Source organism: Myotis yumanensis, unplaced genomic scaffold (genome assembly GCF_028538775.1).
Source record: "Myotis yumanensis isolate MYYU_CA2020_CCGP unplaced genomic scaffold, mMyoYum1.0.hap1 SCAF_4, whole genome shotgun sequence".
NCBI classification, from domain to species: domain Eukaryota; kingdom Metazoa; phylum Chordata; class Mammalia; order Chiroptera; family Vespertilionidae; genus Myotis; species Myotis yumanensis.
The window spans coordinates 95,337,658-95,355,023 of record NW_027223755.1 but is presented as its reverse complement, the minus strand read 5'-3'; the positions used below and the strand labels follow the sequence as shown (position 1 = coordinate 95,355,023).

General features: G+C 46.3%; 1 pseudogene; it reads right to left on the bottom strand.

Moving 5' to 3' along the window:
* Nucleotides 1-10,781: 10,781 nt before the first annotated feature.
* On the bottom strand, nt 10,782-12,143 carry LOC139009479 (zinc transporter ZIP1 pseudogene; annotated as a pseudogene).
* Nucleotides 12,144-17,366: the final 5,223 nt, after the last annotated feature.

Sequence of the window (17,366 nt, the reverse complement as noted above, 5' to 3'; positions counted from 1 at the left end):
CCACATGTAATGCCTTCAATTCAGTGATGAATTACCGGAGTCAGCAGTTATCTGACATTCCAGTGCCGCGCACGGCCTGGTACAGCGTTCTTGTTTGCTGGCCGGATGCGGAGGGAAAGCAGACCTGCGGGGGCGCACTGTTCAATGCAGCAGAGCTGTTTGATACAGGCTTTTTTCTTTATTCAGGGAGAATTGGCCATTTGAACACTTGGATTCATTTGTTTTAAAAAATCTCTCTTAGGTCCCCGTGTGAATATAAATGACTCCACACGCACGCATCTATTTGTGTGACTTAGGGCAAGCGCATCTCCTCCCGGTGTGTCTGTTTCCTGGTCTTTCAAATGACAGGATTAGATCAGGTAGGTTGCTGTTCGCTGAAATTCTGTAGATGCTATTAGGTGTTAAGAATTTTTTTTTTTTTTAAAAAGGAAAAAAATTAGAGAGATGTTAGGTTTTACAATGCAAATTGTTCCTTTTCTTCTTGTCTCCCTCTGCCCCAGTCCATTAAGTAAGAACTTATCCCAACAGGCCTGCCCTCCCCAGGGACTATGGGAGCAGCTTTGACCTTAAGCTCCTGTAACTGGACGGATGAGGGGGCTTGCCGTTCTGTAGAGCATTTTCACGGGCTGGGGACGCAGCATCATCCAAACGCTGACTGTTCGCCCGCAGTTATTTCTTCCCGTCCTTGTCGGGACCCTGCCGGCTGAGCTCCTTCAGCAGAGGGCAGAGGCAGCACCTGCAACACCCACTGCCACGTTCTCCGACCAGGTGCCTGCACTCTCTGCCTTGTATCTTCCTTGCGAGTGTTTCTCATTCTGTGGTGACCCTCCCTATCCCCAATATGATATTTTGACTAAAAACCCACTTTTTCTTGTACTAATATGGCCACGTCCCCTTTATTTGGCTAGCATTTGCATGATGTATCTTTGTCCATCCCTTCACTTTCTTTCTTTCTTTCTTTTTTTAAAATTTTTAAAACAATCTCCTTTAATGAGCTTGGAAAGGCTTGCTCTTTGCTTGTTACTTAGGCAAGCGAGTTCCTTATTTTTTTTTCTAAATTCTTTATTGTTGAAAGTATTACATATGTTTCCCAGCCCTCTCCCGCCTCCCTGTGCAAGCCCTCACCACCCTGCTGTCTGTGTCCATTGGTTATGCGTATATACAAGACTTTGGGTTGATCTCTTACATCCCTTCACTTTCAATCCTTCTGTTTTTATATTTTAGCTTTTTTTTTTTTTTTTTTTAAAGAGTGTATAGGTGGATATCCCCCCACTGCAATCTGATAATCTCTTTAACCAGGGTGGTTATACCATTTATATATGTGAATATTAATATATTTGGACTTGTTTTGCTCATTTTAACTTACTTGAATTTCATTTATCCTGCTTTGTATGCTACACACACACACACACACACACACACACACATACATACAATGGATCCTTGGTTTTTGAACTTAATTCATTCCAGAAGGCTCTTTGAGAAACGATTTGTTTGAAAGCTGAATCATTTTTCTCTTTAGAAATATGTAAATTGAATTAATCTGTTCTAGACCCCCACAGGGTTGCCTGTTTTAACCTTTCTTATGCAGTACACGTCTAATGTATTGTTGAATCTATGAACAGACACTTTTCTGAAATTTATCTGACACCCCTACTAGCCCTAAAGCAATCTCTCTCAGCACTCGTCCAGGGGTGTCTTTCAGGTCAGCAGCAGCATCTTTGCTTACAGTCACCAGCTAACTGCTTTTTGTTTATCCCAATCAGCAACAGTTTTTCTACCTCTTCAATTGCCTGCGATCATTGTTTCTTTCACACCCTGAGCAACATTAGCACTCTTGATGGCCTCTTTATGTTTTAAAATTGCGCTAATTGTCCATTTCGGCCAGCAACAGAAGCAGAGAGAAAAACCACGGAAAATATTCACAGCACTAGGGCATATCCTGAGATATTAACAACTCCAGGTTCAGCTATTGGCATTTTCTCCTTTGTTTGTGGCCTGAGAGATGCTTTTGTCTCTCAGCATGAAACGGTTATCAGGTTGAGAACTGAAATTTGTTCAACAACCGAGACATTTTTTCCTTGAACAACTTGGTTGAGAACTGATTGTTCCAGATGGGAGATGTTGGAGAACCGAGGTGTGACTGTATATGAAGAGAGAGATCGAGAGAGCACACTTTTCTTCTTTGGTCTGTAAAACTTAAGATTAAAATTTTTTTTTCTCTCTCAGGATAAAAGTTATAGCTCCTGGTTTTACTCTTAAAGTGGTTAACTTTAAATTTTCCTATGCACATGAAACTTCATAATCTTAATGTGAATCTTATGACTATTACCAGTCCCTGCCCTGCCTGAACCTACAATGAATGTAGACTATTTTAAACCGAGTCATCTCCCTGCTATGCTATATGTTCTTGTTGCCCAGGATTTCAGTCCTGCCTTTTCAATAAATCTACTTATTAGATGATTATTTTTAGGTTATGAACGCAATGACCATCTAGATTTCTCTGCACCTTTTCATCCCACCTTGCCATTCCTTCTTGCTTCTCAGACCTTCCTATTTAGGGTCATTTTTATTCTTCCTGAGCTATCGTTGAGTTTTTGTTAGGCTGAAATGCCCTTAGTTGGCCTTTGTTCTTGAGATATCATTTTGTTAAATATGCTGCCATAGACTGAATGTCTGGGTCCACCCACAATATTCTTATTTTGAAACCTAAGCCCCATATAATAGTATTAGGAGGTGGGGCCTGTGGGAGGTCAATAGGTCATAAGGGTGGAGCCCTCAGGAGTGGGATTAGTGCCCTTATAAAAGGCACTTCTGCCATGTGAGGATATGGCAAGAAGATGGCCCTCTATGAGCAAGGGAGCTGTATTTTTATTTCTAGAATATCTTCTATTTAACTGGATATTAGCCAAGAAATCCCTGCCAGTTCTTGTGAGACAGTAACTCACAGCTAAATACTGACCATACAGGAGCAAATGTGTGAGGAAATATGATATGGCGGAGGCTCTGCATGGCTGTGCTACTGGGTGTGTGGGGGAGGGGGTGGCTGTGGGGAGGGCAAAGGCCAGGAGTTCCCTCTGCTACTTTCGGAGAACATTCACAGTGTGTAACCCTGAAGTGCGTTGGGGAACCCTGTTTTCAAGCAATCTCAGAGCTTCATCAGGCCTCCGGGGATGGAGAGAGGATGCGATTCCACACACAGTACTGGGATGATGAATAGAGCTAGGCTCCTCCTTCCTGGCAGCTGACATTCTAGTGGAGGAGAGACAACTTCAAGGAAATAAGTAAATAAAAACAGAGAATGTGTGATTGCAGTAGGTTCTATGACGTAGAGTGAGTCCTGGAGAGTGAGGAAGGGGTGATTAGGTAGAATGGAAAAGAAAGGCATCTCTGATAAGGTTTTTTTTTTTTTTTAAATATATTTTATTGATTTTTCACAGAGAGGAAGGGAGAGAGATAGAGAGAGTTAGAAACATCCATGAGAGAGAAACATCGATCAGCTGCCTCTTGCACATCCCCCACCGGGGATGTGCCCGCAACCCAGGTACATGCCCTTGACCGAAATCGAACCCGGGACCTCTCAGTCCGCAGGCTGACGCTCTATCCACTGAGCCAAACCAGTTTTGGCAAGGTTTTTTTTTTTTTAAATTTTTTCTATTGGTTTCAGAAAGGAAGAGAGAGAGAGATAGAAATATCAATGATGAGAGAGAATCATTGCTTGGCTGTTTCCTGAATGCTCCACACTGGGGATCGAGCCTGCAACCCAGGCATGTACCCTGACTGGGGATTGAACTGTGACCTTCTGGTTCATAGGTCTATGCTCAATCGCTGAGCCATGCTGGCCGGGCTCTGAAAAGGATTTTTGAGCTGGAACCTGAGGCTGAGAGTGTTGCCTCTGCACGGAGCTGAATCAAGTGCTCCTGGCAGGCATCAGCGGTGGGTGAGGTAAGATAAAAGCAAAGGCTGTGACGTGGGAAGGAATACCCACAAACAAGTGACAGGAAGGAAACCTGTGTGTTTGGCACTGTATTAGTTATGTGTTGCTTCCTGATACAATACCACATTCTTGACAGCTTAAAACACACCTGTGACCTTGTAGCGGGCCAGAGGGTCAGCAATTCGGTTAAGACTTAACTGGGTCCTCTGCTTAGGGCTGCAGTCAGGGTATCAACCAGATGTCATTTTCATTTCAAGGCTCATCTGGGGAAGGATCTGCTTGCAGCCTCATTCAGGTTGTTGGCAGAATCTACTTCCTTGTGGCTACTTGACGGAGGACCTTGGTTGTTGGTTGTTGGGTGGACGCAGCTCTCAGGTCCTTGAGTCTGAAGTTCCTAGAGTCCCTAGCAAATCTTTTGCCATATGGCTTCCTCCACATGACTATTTCATCAAGCCAGCAAGGACCTCTCAGCTTAGGGAGAACCAGTCCTTCTTTTAAGAGCCTTCACCTGATTAGGTCAGGCCCACCCATGATTTCCCTATTGATGAACTCAAAATCAACTGATATGGGACCTTGATTACAGCTACATATCTCTGCACTGTTGTCATATTCTTTTGGCTCAAGCAAGTCCCGCCCATCCTCAAAGGGAGGAAATTTACAGCCTCGAGAGCATCAGGGACAGAGATCATGGGGCTTGTCTTAGAATTCTGCCTCCCATAGGTACATTGTGAATGAGAGTGGGGACTTATGCCAGGTGCTACTAGTTGCTATCTCAATACTTCACCTCCCTTTCTTCCTTAACAATAAAACCCTGATTGATTTTATTTAGGACGCAAAGTGCCCACCTAAGAAGGATTGGCTTCCCAGGCTGTCATTGGTGATGTGACATAGTTCTGGCCAATGACTTGTGAGTGGCAACCTAAAGAAAAGTTATCCTTTTCCTGATAAAAAGGGACAGACCCAACTGGAATGTGACTTTTCTCCTTCGCTTTTTTCCCTTTTCCTGCCTGGAACTTGGACACAAAGCCTGGAGGTGGAGCAGCCATCTTGTGACCACGAGGCTTCCTATTTTCTGAGAATGGCAGAGCAAGAAAATAGAAGGGGCCTGGGTCCCCAAGGGCATTTTGGACCTCTTCTGGACTTCCTGTCACATGAGAAAAATATCTAACATTTGGTTATGCAAATAAATTTAAGTTTCTGTTACATGTAGCCAAAGGCAATCCTAACATACAACCATATAAGGCTAAGTCAGGTCATGGAGGTCCTTGTTGGTCATATTACGGAGTGTGGGTTTCATTCTAAGTTAAATAGGAAGATGTTGAAGGCTTTGTTTGTTTGTTTTTTAGAGAAACATCTTTTATTTGGGTAACATGTCCCCAAACAGATCAGTAAGTACTAGTAAAATAGATTCTAGAGAATATGGCCCCATACACAGTTCTACACCGCCCCCCGCCCCAAATAACCCTGGGGGTGAACATTCCCCATCCCCTCTTGGGCTCCTATGGTATAAAAAGTTTTGGCAGCTCAATGTTTATCACCTGTTTGGGGCACCATATATCCATGTTCAGTATTACTAGGGTGCAGCAATGGTAGGGCCCTCAGATCTGCTAACTCTCCCTCCACCCTAACTCAGAAAACATTTCTGCCCCACCCCCGAGTCTGGGACTAAAACAAGGAGCAAGAGGACCCCTTCACTGAGGTGTTGAGCAGGGCTCAGTGTATCACTGTGCTTTGAGAAAGAAGGGGGCATTTTAAAAATAGAGTGAGCAGAACTGGAGAAGCCAGAGAAGGTACCAAGACTGGCAGGAAGAGGCCCTGCTGGGGTCCAGCCCCAGCGTGTCCAGGGGTTCCCCAAGGTGTGGACGGAGTCGGCGGAGAATGAATGACACGAAGGCAGCGTTTAGGTGATCATCATGGCCAGGTTCCTCTTAGCCAGGTACCTCTCTTTATTGTCATCTAACATCTGTATATATACTATTTGGTTCCAATCCTATCCATTCTATACAAAAGGCCAGGGGGCTTCCCATCTCCATTCAAAGGTTACTCTATTGTTCCACTAAGCTACAAGGAAGTAACTGAAGGAGGTCACTCCAAGCAAAGATCAAAGCGACCAACCACCCCTCTGACTCTCAGTTAAAGGGTTTACTGATAAAAATCCTCACCTGGGGGAACAACTTTTCTCAGGAAGCATTAAGAGGGGGAGCAAACATATTAAGAACAGTATGCCATATACGCCAGGTCCCTTGAAACATCCCTGCAGTGACTGCCTCAAGCAGCCAGGGTGGATTGGCTTCCAGCAAATTCCCCCATTTTTATTTTTTAAATGACAGAGCCTTGTTAGAAAAAAAGAGGGAGAAGAAAGGAAAGAAGGCAGCATCCTGACACAGCCTTCTCCTTCAGCTGCCCTTTCCCTGTGGTCCAAGGTAGAAATGGGAAACAAGTCCTGTTGCAGTCAGAGGGCAACTGCTGTCAGCCAGGTCTCTTATCTGGGTACTGATCTCAGCTGGACCAAGTCTCTTTCTGTTCCCGATCTGAGCTGGGCCAAGTCTCTATTCGTTATCTGGGTCCCTATCTGGGCTGGACATGGGAAGCGAGAAGCAGCCATGGGGGCAGGAGACCTTCCTCAGAAGGGGCGAGTGTTCAAGCCCCTGCACCATTGGGGAGGTGAGGATCTGTGCCCCACCTCTGTTGAACCCCAAGTTCTCTTCTGCTGGCCCCTCTGTGACTGTGCCTGTCTTAGGTTGTTCCTCCCTGAGGAATCTTACCCGTCTTTGACTAACCAGCCAAGCTCCGGGGCCAAGCAGGGTGATGTGAGGTTCAGTTCTGTCTCCTTGGTAGCCTATGCCCTTGTGGTCTCCATGCCCAGCAACTGCCTTGGGATCCCCTCGCCTGCTGGCAGGGGCCCTGGCATTGATCACATATCTTGGGGAACCCAGGTTTCTTCTCCAGAAAGGGCCCAGCTCACGCCATTGGGCGAGATACAGATCCATGGTACCAGCCACTGTGACCTCAGCATTAACAGAGAACTCAGGCAACAGCTATGGGCCCGGGACAGGCTTTCTCAGACCAGGATGTCAGGCTCTTGGCACAAGACAACTTCACGTATGGGGCATATAGCAAACACCCCCTAGTCACGGTAGAAAAGGGAGGTGCCCTTCCTGGAACAGAAGGGTAGGGAGATTCTAGAAAAGGCTGTGTTCAGGAGAGAAGGAGAAAGGCCAAAGACCAGCAAACAAGTAGTCAGATTAATAAAAAGAAAAAAGGAAAGGAGATGTGGGGCAAAGCTGGGACATAAGGACAGACAAAAAGGAGGCACATGTGATCCTCCCAATGGACAGGTGGTTCCAGCTCAGGGCTGCACCTCTGAAAACTTAAGCACCAAGAACAAAAGGCTACCATAATGAAAGTAAAACTAAGTATCGAGAACAAAATTCTGGCTATTAAAACAATGACAAGACAATGCCAATGCAAAACCCAAAACATTTTAAAACTTAAACATAACATTTTTAAAACTAGTAAGAATAATAAAACAATAGCAATGCAAAACAGCAATAAGTGAGTTTCTGCTAAATTAAAGTTTCTTTTTGCTGATTTACTCAGAGTCCTCGGACTTGGCTGAGTAGCTTCCACTTCTTGCTTTTCCACCACCTGCTGGGCCTTAGTTGTTAACTTCTTCAGCTGACCCCATGTTGGCACCTCAGTCCCTTGCATAGCCTTCCTTTTCTTCTTTTTTCCGCTTTTCTTTGGAACAATGGGACAAGGAGCTTCTCTGGGCCCATTGTGGTGATACACGTAATGCTCTGGTACCCAAATTGGCTGCACTGCTACTTCTGGAAAGATACAAAACACAACCTCTTCCCCACATCATTACTAGATGTGGTATAACTCTTGTCTGGTTTGTGTATCCTTCTACCAGGCTGAGTCGGCAGAGGCTATTGTACAGGAGGCCCGATGCCTTTTGGCTGCTGTACAACCCTCTGCATTGTATTTCAAAAAGTCTAACATATAACATTATTCTCCCCCCCCGCTTTTTTTTGTTTTTTATAGAAAAGATTTATATTGATGGAATTGTCAGTTTTTCTTTTTGTGTCAAGAGCTAACTTTGATGTATTAAAACTAAGTAAAATGCATTTACTCAATCAGTAACATTTTTAAGAATAAACTTCAAAAATGCAAGACATAATCAACCAACAGATTTAATTCTGTCCTTTAGATTTTTCATGAGGCAAATTTAGATTAATATTTTAGCATTTTGTTATTTCAGAATATTTAATTCAATTTAGCAAACTCCCAAAGCCCTGGGCTGCCACTGACTGGAAACAGGTAAAAATGCAAATTAGTTACATTCTTTCTCCCAAGAATGGGAAACTGGGAAGCAAGCCTCTCTTTAGAAGTTGCCACAGGCCGAAAATTTTTGCCTACCTGCTTGTCTGTTGGGGGGAGGGAGGCTAGCCCTTCCTCCATTAGAAATTGCCTTGGGGAGCCAGCCTTAATTAAAGGGCGTAGCCGTCTTTTACCTGGGCTACTTAGATTTTTATCATTAATATAGTTTAATAATTTTTAAGATTTAAATTCAAATGATTATTTTAAGGCATATTCTTTAGCAAATTTTTGTAACAGAGACAATTTTACTGAATTTCCTTTTCAGCCTTGAAGTTAACTTCGGAATGCGGTTCATTAACATTTTAAAGACTACTCTTTATTATGGAAAAATACCACTCTAGTTGCTAGAACCAGCCTGTATTTCTTTTTCCCTTTGGTCAAATTCGCCATTTAGGAAACAATCAGTCTTGGGTTTTATTTTGTACAATTGCAAAGAGACTCTAGCTCAAAACTCTATCTAAATGTCCAAAATCGGACGGTGCGCGCATTAGTTTTAAGCCAGCTTTTCTCTTTACACGTGCACAGAAATCCCAGACGCATTTTCTAAATTATGTAAAACTTTTCAATTACAAGAAGGACTTTAAATTAGAATACTTGGGAAGGGGGCGTCTATATTGGATCGCCATGTGTTCCTTTCTTCCCTTCCCCCACATCCTGCTTTGGGGGAACTTTCAGCAAATGACTCAGATGGCATATTTTCCCCAAAGTCATGCTTAATAGAAAAAGACATTTTAAATTTTTTCCTATTTCGCTTTCTAAAGTCATGGCTAGCACCCAAGGTAATCTTAGCCAAAGTTTGGTTGTCATAAGATGTTCTCCATTAATTTTTAAATAAAACATTAAGTAATCTCATTGTGGGAGAGCTTATAGTTCTGCCCACTCTTGCCACCTTTGAATCTCTCCACACCAGAGGCGGATTCAGCAGTGGGATTTCATTTCTTATTACAGATTTTAGATTCCAAACACAAATTAAGATATTAATTTGAACAAGAAACAACATTGAGGTGACCATGGCACTCTTTTTTTTTTCTTCAGCCTGATTTAAAAGAGTACCTTTTAATATTCCAATTTCTTTATAATTTGGCCTTTTTGCACAGGTGATTCTATTAATGGCAAATTAAACATTTCAGGATTAGGACATGGAGGTGGAGGGAGCCACGAAGGCCATTCCTCCCATTTTTTCTTTTCTTTCTGCTCCTCTTAAGGCACCTTTCCTTCCTCAGAAAAGCATGGACACACTTCTTGTATAAAACATTCCGTCTGACTGGGCGTAACCTTAACTCCTCTGCTAGCAAGCATGTGTTAAAAGATCAATACAGAGTGTTTTTTCTTTAGACTAAGTATGGCACATCTTCTCAATCTAAGTTCTGTACTATCCACCCACTTACCCTACTTATCCTCTATAGGGGGGTCTGCAGCACCCTACGGTGGAGTCCTATCCGTCCCGAGTGTGGGGGGGCTTACCTAGGGGAATCCTGTCCGGGCGCCAATATGCTGGGGTCCAGCCCCAGCGTGTCCAGGGGTTCCCCAAGGTGTGGACAGAGTCGGCGGAGAATGAATGACACGAAGGCAGCGTTTAGGTGATCATCATGGTTCCTCTTAGCCAGGTACCTCTCTTTATTGTCATCTAACATCTGTATATATACTATTTGGTTCCAATCCTATCCATTCTATACAAAAGGCCAGGGGGCTTCCCATCTCCATTCAAAGGTTACTCTATTGTTCCACTAAGCTACAAGGAAGTAACTGAAGGAGGTCACTCCAAGCAAAGATCAAAGCGACCAACCACCCCTCTGACTCTCAGTTAAAGGGTTTACTGATAAAAATCCTCACCTGGGGGAACAACTTTTCTCAGGAAGCATTAAGAGGGGGAGCAAACATATTAAGAACAGTATGCCATATACGCCAGGTCCCTTGAAACATCCCTGCAGTGACTGCCTCAAGCAGCCAGGGTGGATTGGCTTCCAGCAAGGCCCCTTGGCACCAGTGTCTTGGGAGAAGGGAAGAGGGAGAGAGATGTGAGAGTAGGAGCTGAGAAAATTAGGAGGGCTCCACTCCAAACGACAGAGGGCTGAGACGGGCTAGAAACAAGAGAACTGCTGACTCCGAGCCCCTGTGTCCTCTCTACTTCCATCTCTAAGCATCTGGGCACCGTAGTTTAGCCTCCCCGGTGTCCGTTTGCCCCTGTGTAGTGTCTGCCTGATTCCAGCACTCAGCGTCTTCCCTAATACTAATGTCTCCTGATCATGTCTCTAGTGATTGACCATGCCTTGTCCCCTGAGCCTGGGGACCAGGCTTTTGTCTACCCACTTCTTTCCCTTTGGTCAAGTTGTCCCAGAGGCTCCATCCCCACCTCTCAGAGAACTCTTTGGTCCTCAGTACTTCCCTTCCCCATTCCTGGGGAGGGAAGGTGGGTCAAGGGAACCTGGTACCCAATCTCCCCTGCCCCTCTTGGAGCTCCCTAGACTTGAATGAAGAGTAGGCCAGTCAGTAGGGCAAAGCCTGACAGGAGCAGAAGGACCTAGAGGATCCTCTGGTCAGAAGCGGCCAGCTCCTGGGGCAGGATTTCCAAGAAGGTGATAGAAAGGTGCCAGCTGCCACGCGCTCCAGCACAGACTGGGCCAGCTAGTGCAGTGGGCCAGCCGACTCTGCCAGAGCTGCACCCAGCCCCATGCCCGGAGGTGTCAGGCATGAGAAGAGAATGCCACAGCCAGCCACCACCTTTGCTCGCAGGTGGCTCTGCAGCAGCCTCAGGGACAAGCTGATGGCCAAAGTACCCTTGTGGAGCTGCAAAGCCAAACACAACTCCGTGGCCCGAGCCCGGTCTCGCTGCAGTCCCACTGCCAGCCCCTCAAACACTGAGTGCAGAGCCAGGGAGGAGACCAGTACACAGGCACGCAGGGCTGAGGGAGCTGCCAGCGCTCCGCTTGCCTGTGGGAGGCCTTGCCCGTCATGCCAGTCTGCAGCCCACCATTCACTGTTCCCAGCAGCGGCCTTGTCTCCTCTCGAGCTGGTGGCACTGACTGCTCCTTATAAGCCAGTGTGAGCTGCTCCATCACCAGGACCAGGAAGAAGCCCATGGCCAGGATAAACTCTTGTAGGGGAAACTGGAGCATCACATTCAGTGCTGCCAGGGCCTCCTCTATGGCAGACAGGGAGTCAGGCAGCAGGTCCAGGAGACAGGTGGTCAGGGCTTTCTGGAAGGCTGAGGCGTCCGGGTTAGCTCCAGGCCGGCGTAGCACACAGATGGGCACCAGGCTGCAGATGAGAGTGAGCACCAGCAGGAGCACCAGGGCCCCCAACTTCACCTCCAGTCCCACGGGCAGTGGGGGGATTCGAGGCTACTGCCTCTGGGTACTACACCAGGAGCGCTGGTTCTCCCCAGGGCCCCGTGGTGGCCGTGGTTGCTCCATGGGCTCTCAGACCTCACGAGGGTCTTACTACATGGCACCCGCTCGGTTCCGGCCTCCAGTGGGGAATCTGCTGAAGGGTTTTTGATCAGAGAGGTGTCTGGATTGATTTATGTTTTGGAAAAATCTCCTGGCTACTTGGCAAAGCATGAACTGACATGGAGCATCGTGCAAGACTGCAAATGAAGGCTCGGAGAAGGTAAGTCGCCCAAGGTAGCACAGCTAGAGCGGGATAGGCATGGGCTCCAAACTGCATGTTTGCTTGACTGGCTTTGGCTGATGTCTCTGATGAAGGTGTTTGTCTTCCTGCCGTTGCTGGAGGAGCCTGAAGCTACCACATCACTTGATTTATCTCTAGAGTCCCATTCTCCGAAAAACTTCATGATTTTCACAATCATAAAAGAGAAATTCATTCTGGGTCTGGAAATTTTTCCAGATCAATCTGGGTCAGCCTAATTAAAGCTAATGAAAGAAAGATGTGTGTGTGTGTGTGTGTGTGTGTGTGTGTGTGTGTGTGTAGGGGAGAACTTTCCTTTCTGTTCTGATTTGCTTACAATTTCTCTTTTAGGTCCCAACTGACTAGTGTCCACCTGATACTAAATTACCAAAGCTTGGGTATCAAATGATTCCAGCTTTATAATCAGACCTCTAATCAGCTCCAACTGATGCTAAATGAGTTTGAAATGGGGCACCTCTCTTGGACATGACAGTGAATTTCATCCAGGGGCCTTCAAGGGAATCATGCAAAGTTTGACATGTGAAGGTGATGCAGTAGTAACATGCAGGAGACTGTGAATGAGGAGGTCTGGGCTCTAGCTCCCAGTTGCCACTGATTTATGGGGTGACCCTGGGGAAGTCACTTCCCCTCTCTGGTTCTCAGTCTCCCCTTCTTCTGAGTGGTGCTCTTTAGCCAGAGCCAAGGTTTTTAACCCGTGTCTCCCAGAGTCCTAGGTTTCAGGGGCTACTCCAGAGAAAGGGGTCTCTTGGGGTCATCTGAATTTGGAATTGAAAGGTGATTAGAAGGCAAGGAAGGAGCTTTAGAGGTAGAGACCTGCAACCTTGCCCCCGAGACAGCTCACTCTCCATCACGGCTCCACTGCTTTGCTCCAGTGGAGGGTGGGAGAGGAGAACCAAGCTTTGTAGGTCACAGAAAAGCATCTGCTCTAATGACACCCATTGTGGGCGAGCAGGTGGCCTCCCTGCAGTCCTCCTGGGGGGCTGGGAGCTAGCCATCTGCTCGCTTCCCGTGAACAAAGTCCCCTTTGCCCTCTTGGATTCTTGGGCAAAGCTGACTTGGTGAGCCAGGGAGAGCCAGGCAGCGTCTAGAGAAGAGGAACGAGGACATAATAGAGATGCAGTGAGTGGGCCAGGAAGAAGCACTCCAGGGCTTGGAACCATTAGACCTGGAGGAGGAGCCTGAGGTGGCGTAGATGTGTGGACAGCCCTCTGTAGGTTACACCTGTTGAGAGTGCAGAGGGCATCATTCACTTCCTTCATAACATCAGCCAGGTCACTTCAACCCAACCCAACCCAACCCATCCCATCCCAATCCTATCTGTCCATCCATCATCCATCCATCCATCCATCCATCCACCCACCTATTCATTTATTGTCATGCATTCAATTACCCACCAGCTCATTTATTTGGCTCAATCACTTTCTCTTTCCTTCCCTGCCTTATTCATTTATTCTTTTGACCATTCCGTAATCATTCATTGAGCACCTACTATCTGCCTGGGAATGTAGAAGAGAAGGAACTCTTCAGGGAGCTCAAAGTTACAATACGGTGAGCAGACATGTAAGCAATCCTGAGAAGTGATTGTAACACAGGGAGGAGCAAAGTGCTGTTTGAGTTTGGAAGTGGGAGGGACTGTTTAAGGAGGCGGGTTAGGGAAGGCTTCAAGGAGGCAATGACACGAGAACTGGACCTGAAGAGGAGTTTTCATTTATTGGCTGGATGAGTGGGGTGAGGGTTTATTTTTTGGGGATGCTGTGAGTTTGAGGCTGTGCTTATCCTTTGCAGATAATATAAGTTCTACTCCCTTTCCCCCTCCTTCCAGACCTCAAAAAAAATACAAGTCCAGATTATTCAACTCAAATTTCTAGGCTGATGAATTCAAGTTTAATTCACAACTGATTGTTCTTATTCTAAACATTGGAGGGAAAAAAAGACCCATTCAAGGAAAATCATAGAAGCTCATAGCAGGAAGTTACCTTAATCAAACCTCTCTCTGTGTGGCATCTACAAGTGAGAACCAGCTATCAGCGGTTCATTTTGTTGAGAGGCCAGGGGTGTGTGTGTGTGTGTGTGTGTGTGTGTGTGTGTGTGTGTTTAAGGTGATCTTGCTTCAGACAATCCGATTGTTCCTTAGGGTTTGGTACTATCTTGCCAAAGGTGTCTTTTTTGTGCTAGCATTGTTGCATTGTCATTTGACACTTAATGCATTCAACAATTACCCGTCCATCCATTCATCAAATAATATCCGTTAAGCTTCCTGTATCTTCCAGGCTTGGCACAAGATGCTGAAGACAATACTGATGAAGGTTCTTGCCCTTTGAGAGCCCACAGTCAAGGCAATGGTCAGCTAACATTTCTGCCAAGGGCCACATAATAAATATTTTAGATTTTGCAGGTCACCCATTCTCTGTGGCCACTATTTAGTTTGGCTGTTGTAGTGCCAAAGCAGTCTTAGAGAATATGTAAAAAAGTGGGCGTGACTGTGTTCCCATAAAATGTTGTTTAGCAAAACAGAGTTGCCCCAGCTGCCATTTGCTGACCACCGTTCTAGTGGAGGGCACACACAAGTAGCTAGAGACAGTAGTGTGATAAAGTAGTGTGGAAAGTGCTGCCATGAGGGTTAACACACTGTCCTCTGGGAGCACAGAGCAGAGTCCAGCCAGGCTTGAGCAGCAGGGAAGACTGCCTGGAGGAGGTGATGTATAACCTTAGACCTGACAGATGAGTGGAGGGGGTCAGAGGAAGAGGCTGGGGGAGGGGGAGGGGGTGGAGAGGGCCCTCTAGGCACAGAAGTATGTAAAGCCGGAAGTTCCTCCTTCAGGGGACGTGGTGCAGCAGGAAAATGCAAGACCTAGAAGAGGGGTGGGTGGCATCAGGAGGGGTTGGCTAGGTCAACGGGGGCAAGACAGTGTCAGTCCTTGTAGGAGCAGGACATGGAGCCCCATCGACAGGTGTTCAGCATCTCGTTCTATCTTGTTTTAAAAGACACAACACTCCCATCTTAGCAGGCCTCTGGGGTGCTTGCCCCAGGGCCCCGGGGCCACCCCCAGAGTGGGACGCACAGCTCTTCCTGGCGTGGCTTGGTCTCCCTCTTCCTGCGACCTGTGAGGGCCCATCAGGCAGCCCGTGGGCTGGTCCAAGAGGCAGGTCCCTTCTGCAAGAGGTTTCAACAGCAGAATAGAAGTGTAGTTTAAGAAGAAACAGAAACAAAATAGGCATAAACAGGAAGCTGGGATAATAAATAGTTATTAAGGTCAAAGCTCTGATCCTGCAATATTGTGGAGAGGATCGAATGCGATAACGTGTATGAACCTGTGCCTTGTAAACGCTGAAGTATCACAAAAGCTAAGACGTCTTTAAAAAAATATATTTTTCTTGATTTCAGAGAGGAAGGGGGAGGGAGAGAGACATAGAAACTTCAATGATGAGAGAGAATCATTGATTGGCTGCCTCCTGCACACCCGCCTCTGGGGATCCAGCCCGAAACCTGGGCATATGCCCTGACTGGGAATCGAACTGTAATCTGGTTTATAGGTCGATACTCAACCACTGAGCCACACCGGCCAGGCAAAGCTAAGACTGGTTTTAATGCTGGTCTCTGCAACTCTGCTCCTGTCTGGCTTCTCTTCTCTTCTCTCCCCTCACCCCCTTCCCTCTCTGGCTCCTAATGCTGGCCTGTAAACCAGGATTAAGGAGTGGTTTTTGCTTTCTAGGCTCTTTGGAAGAAAATTATATAGAGTACTATTAAATTTATGGGCCTCAAGGAGAAACAAACCCTGGTTTGAATCCTGGCTGTGGTATTTACTAATAAGCTATTAACTTTATAAGAACCAGGTTTCTCCTCTTTAAATGGGGATAATGTTTATACCTCCCTCCTGGCATTTATTGAGATAACTCATGTCAAATGCTCATTAGTACTGTGTCCAGCACGAGTGTTATTGCTTTTAGTTGTGAATTTCAGGACCTGGCACATGGTAGGCACTGAGTAAATGTTTGTGGAATGACTGTTTGACTGCTTAAATAGTGTGCAAAGCATCGTATTTTTAGAAAGTGTATATTTTTATTGATTTCAGAGAGGAAGGGAGAAGGAGAGAGAGATAGAAATATCAATGATGAGAGAGAATGATGGATGGGCTGCTTCCTGCATGACCCATGAGCCAGCCAGCAACCCAGGCATATGGCCTGACTCCCTGGTTCATAGGTCGATGCTCAACCACTGAGCCATGCCAGCCGGGACAACATGTATTATTTTTAGATAATATAACTGCACACTTCAGGTTGCAGGTTTGCATATGCTTACAGGACCGCTCTCCTCGGGCATCTGTCAAGGTGGTACCATTAAGTCCTCATCCTCTTTCCCCCAATTCTGTGGATTCTGTCATCAAAGTCCCTCCAATCAAAGGTCCTCTTTTACTCCCGTGGCAATGACTTTGGTTCATCATGACTTGTGTGAACCTGCCATCAGGGTCCATTCTCCTGTCACCGGTCTCCCCGTACCCCATCCATCCACCCACTGTGGACAGATCACCCTAAAAAAGAAGAATGTTCTCTACACTTCGCTTAGTAAACAATGTTCATGACACTGTGATGTCTAAACTCATAGCGGGACCTTCCCCAGTCTGGGCTGTTAATGTTTCCAGTTCAGTGGTTCCCAACCGGGGGCAAGTTTGTCCCTAAGGAGACGTTTGGCAATGTCTGGAGATATTTTTGATGGCCACAGCTGGAGTGTGTGTGTGTGTGTGTGTGTGTGTGTGTTTGTGTGTTTATACTGTTGGTATGCAGAGTGGAGGCCAGGGATGCTGCTGAAAATCCTACCGTACACCGGACAGCACCTCCCAATAGAGAATATGGAACCCAAATATCATTAGTGTTGACAAGAAATTGCTCTAGTCTGATCTTTTAGCGATTCGCTGCACACCCTGCCTCTCTCACGAGTCTCTGAGTGTGCCTTCCTGGTTTTGCATCTCTGATTCCTTTTGCCAGGTCACGCTTTCTCTCTCTCTTCTTCCTGATATTGTCGTATAGACCAGCGGTTCTCAACCTGTGGGTCGCGACCCCTTTGGTGGTCGAATGACCCTTTCACAGGGGTCGCCTAAGACCATCTTGCATATCAGATATTTACATTATGATTCATAACAGTAGAAACATTACAGTTATGAAGTGCTGGGGTCCAACCCCAGCGGGTCCAGGGGTCCCCAAAGGTGTGGACGGAGTCGGCGAAGAAGGAATGACACGGAGGCAGCATTCAGTTGATCAGCAGCCTAGCCAGGTTCTCTAGCCAGGATCTCCAGCCAAGTTCTCCAGGTTCTCCAGCCAAGTTCTCTCTTGCTAGGTTCTCCAGCCAGGTTCTAGCCCGGATCTCCAGTCAGGTTCTGTCGCTAGGTTCTATCCAGGTTCT